Source organism: Pseudophryne corroboree, chromosome 4 (genome assembly GCF_028390025.1).
Source record: "Pseudophryne corroboree isolate aPseCor3 chromosome 4, aPseCor3.hap2, whole genome shotgun sequence".
Classification (NCBI taxonomy): domain Eukaryota; kingdom Metazoa; phylum Chordata; class Amphibia; order Anura; family Myobatrachidae; genus Pseudophryne; species Pseudophryne corroboree.
The window spans coordinates 141,680,961-141,684,995 of NC_086447.1; the positions used below are offsets into that span (position 1 = coordinate 141,680,961).

Here is a 4,035-nt window from a genome sequence, read left to right on the forward strand (position 1 = left end):
AGCGAATTGCTGGAATTTACCACAGGCTGCTATCATGAGCCTTTTGGTACAATTTAATTTTTTCACCTTTCTCTGCCTTTCTCCTACTTTTATCTATTTTTCAGGACTCTCACCATTGATTCAGGGATATTTATATTTATCCCTGTCTAACATTGGCAGCAGATCCCCTATTTTTCTTCTTCCAACCACTATCTATTCTATTCTCTACAATAATTTGTGAACTCTCATCAGTGATTCCAGAGCCCATTAAAATTAGATACTCCTTCTACTTTCATACCACACTGGCAACGCCCGAATCCTTCCGATCTTGGAAGCTAAGCAGTGTTGGGCTGGGTTAGTACTCAAGTGGGAGACTCTTGAGGAATACTCAGTTCAGTAGAAGATTTGGACGGTCATGCTCAGCGTCTAACACTAACAGCAGATTCATCTTGCTTATTCTGTCTTTTCTATCCCCTTCTCAATACAAGTAACAAGTAATTGGAGCTGATCAGAATTAATAACATCATTGAGGTGTCATTATTTCCTAACATGCATTACTCCAAGAGCATTCATTTTCAGGCGTTCAGTTGAGATTAATCTGTATTTGAAACCGAGACAGTTCGGAACCGTTATTTAGTATTTATACTAGTAATATTTGTTCTGTGTTCCTTTTTTCTCTTTAACTTATTTGTATATCCAACTACTATTCCATTTTATTTGATCTTGTTAATAAAAATTATATTTTTTATAGAATATCATTGTTTACTTTGAAACTTCAAAAATACTTAAGAGTGCACCCACAAAAGAGTCTTCTTGTCTCCTTTCCTGTTGCATGTTTCAATACTGACTCAGGGTGCACAACCAAATTTAAGATTGATTAGAAAACATTGGTTTTCCTTCCTCACTCATTACATTTTGGTTATCATATTATCTACTTCATATCTTATTATTCCCCTGTGTGGTATACTCCTGATACACGATTGTCTTGGGAATGCTTGACCTTTTGCTTTCCCTTGAGGTCGAAAGGAGCAAACAGTGGCACCTTTTGCCTTCTGTGTCGAAGGAGTAGCATTAGGGAGAAAAGCAGTCTTAGCAGCTGCTAAGTTAGCCACAATTTTATTGAGGTCTTCCCCAAATAAGATGTCTCCCATAAAAGGTAGAACCTCCAAGGTCTTTTTGGAGTACAGGTCCACCTTCCATGACTTCAACCACAGAATACGGCGAGCCAGGATGGACGTAGTTGCTGCCTTAGCTGCCAATACACCTGCCTCAGAGGACGCCTCCTGTATGTAATAGGTGGCGGTGGTAATATGAGACAGGAATTGTCTGGCATTGTCAGATATATCCAGGGGCAGCTCATCCTCTAATGCCTGAACCCATGTTTCAATACATTTCACAGCCCAGGAGGCTGCTATGTGGGTCTATGTACAGCACCTGTAAGGGAGTAAATAGACTTCAGGCATCCCTCCACACGCTTATCTGTCGGTTCCTTCAGTGAGGTGACAGTGGTGGTAGGCAGAGTAGATGACACCACCAAGCGGGTGACATGGGAATTCACTAGCGGTGAATTTTCCCACTTGTTACACAACTCTGCAGGGAGAGGATAGTGAGCTACCATCCTTTTAGACAGGGAGAATTTCTTCCATGGAGTAATCCAGGGTTCTCGTCGTATGTCCACTAAATGGTCAGAATGCGGTAATAATGTTTTAGTTACCTTCTGACGTTTAAATTTATCAGGTTTCTTAGATACCATAGTTGAATCCTCATCATCATCTGATATTTGCATGATCTGCTTAATAGCAACCACTAGGTCAGGGACATCAACCTGAGTTGTAGATTCCTCGTCAGAAGCAGCTGTGTCACTGTCTGATGGGACAGTATGCTCCCCATCGTTATCAGAAGAATCTTCTGAGAGATTAGTGGATTGTGAGGAGGAATTAGTCCGCTTAGATGACCCTATAACACGAGAGTGACTTGGGCCAGGCTTATGTCTAACCAAGGATTGAATCAATTGCTGCAACTGGGTAGACAAATTATCCACCCAATGCAGATTTACCATAGGGACAATATGTGACTGTAATGGTACAGGAGGTCCCATAGGGGGCGTAAGGCATGTCACAATCGTATTTATCATAGATAAGAACACCGCCCAAGGTGGCTCCTGATTGGTTACAGGAGCCGCGGACTGACTGGGAGATGTATGGCACTTAGTACACAGGCCTTCATACAAAACTTCCCCCTCTGGCAAATCCTTGGCGCATGCGCTGCATGATGCAGAAGCGTTCTCGGATTTCCCACCATTTTTGTTAGACATTTTCAGATATTTAACAGCATAGCGTATTAGTATGAGACAGCCAGACAGAGTACAATACCTGCGAATAAATCCCCTAGTGTGTGACAGCGTACACAGTATACAACACCAGCGAATAAATCCTGTACTATGTGACTGCGCACACAATACACAACACCAGTGAATAAATCAGGTATTATGTGACTGAGTACACAGTAGAATACACTTAATGGTAAATACTGTGAAGCACTATATATGTGACCCAGACACACCTAGTTCCTTAGGGTACAGAATACAGTGATAGCTAAAGCTGGGATACACTGAAAGTGAAATCCACACTGCAGATAATTATTTTAGCAAGACAATAAAACTGCACTGGACTAGTATATATGTATATATATATATATATATATATATATATATATATATAAAAAAAAAAATATATATATATATATATATATATATAAAAAACAAAGCGCGGTATGAGACCAGATGTATACATCAGAATACTTGTAAAATATATTCTGGCACAGGTACACTTGTTCTTAACTAATGCTGTCTTTATATCAACATGTAGAATACTTAAGTGTCTGTAAAATCACAGCGCTGATGTACAGGCGGATTTACTGGGGAAACATAGAAACATAGAATTTGACGGGAGATAAGAACCACTTGGCCCATCTAGTCTGCCCCCTTTTTTTATCCTTTAGGTAATCTCAACCCTTTTTGAACCTTAATTCTTTGTAAGGATATTCAATCATATGCCTATCCCAAGCATGTTTAAATTGCTCTACAGTCTTAGCCTCTACCACCTCTGATGGGAGGCTATTCCACTTATCCACTACCCTTTCTGTGAAGTAATTTTTCCTTAAATTTTCCCTGAACCTCCCCATCCAATCTCAGTGTATGTCCTTGAGTTCAAATACTTCTTTTCCTTTGAAGAATGTTTCCCTCCTGAACTTTGTTAAGACTCTTGATATATTTGAAAGTTTCTATCATGTCTCCCCTTTCCCTTTTCTCCTCCAAACTATACATGTTAAGATCTTTTAGCCTTTCCGGGTAAGTTTTGTGATGTAGGCCATGCACCATTTTAGTTGCCCTTCTTTGTACACTCTCTAATGTATTTATATCCTTCTGGAGATATGGTCTCCAGAACTTGACACAGTATTCCAGATGGGGCCGTACCAATGTCCTATACAGTGGCATTATCACTTCTTTTTTCCTGCTACTGATTCCTCTCCCTATGCAACCAAGCATCTGACTTGCCTTTCTCATTGCTTTGTTGCATTGCTTTCCTGCCTTCAAGTCACTTGAAATAGTGACTCCTAAATCCCTTTCTTCCTAAGTAGTTTCCATTATAGTACCTTTGATACTATATTTAGCCTTTGGGTTTTTGAGACCCAAGTGCATGATTTTGCATTTTTTAGCATTAAACTGTAGTTGCCACGTTCTTGACCATTTCTCAAGCCTACCTAGGTCATCAATCATTTGTTTTACCCCTCCTGGTGTGTCTAGCCTGTTGCATATCTTTGTATCATCTGCAAAAAGGCATACCTTCCCTTCAAAACCATTTGCAATGTCACCAACAAAGATATTAAAGAGAACTGGACCAAGTACAGATCCCTGGGGTAATCCACTGGTTACATTTCCCTCCATAGATTGCACTCAATTAACTACAACTGTTTCCTATCCTGCAACCAGGTTCTTATCCATTTAACTGTTTTATAATCCACCCGAGGCTTTTAAGTTTATTTAGCAGTCTGCGA

The 4,035-nt window shown here is 39.9% G+C and overlaps 1 pseudogene; it reads left to right on the plus strand.

The window, feature by feature from the left end:
- The first annotated feature begins 263 nt into the window (after positions 1–263).
- LOC134912848 (5S ribosomal RNA) lies at positions 264–382 on the plus strand (annotated as a pseudogene).
- Positions 383–4,035: the final 3,653 nt, after the last annotated feature.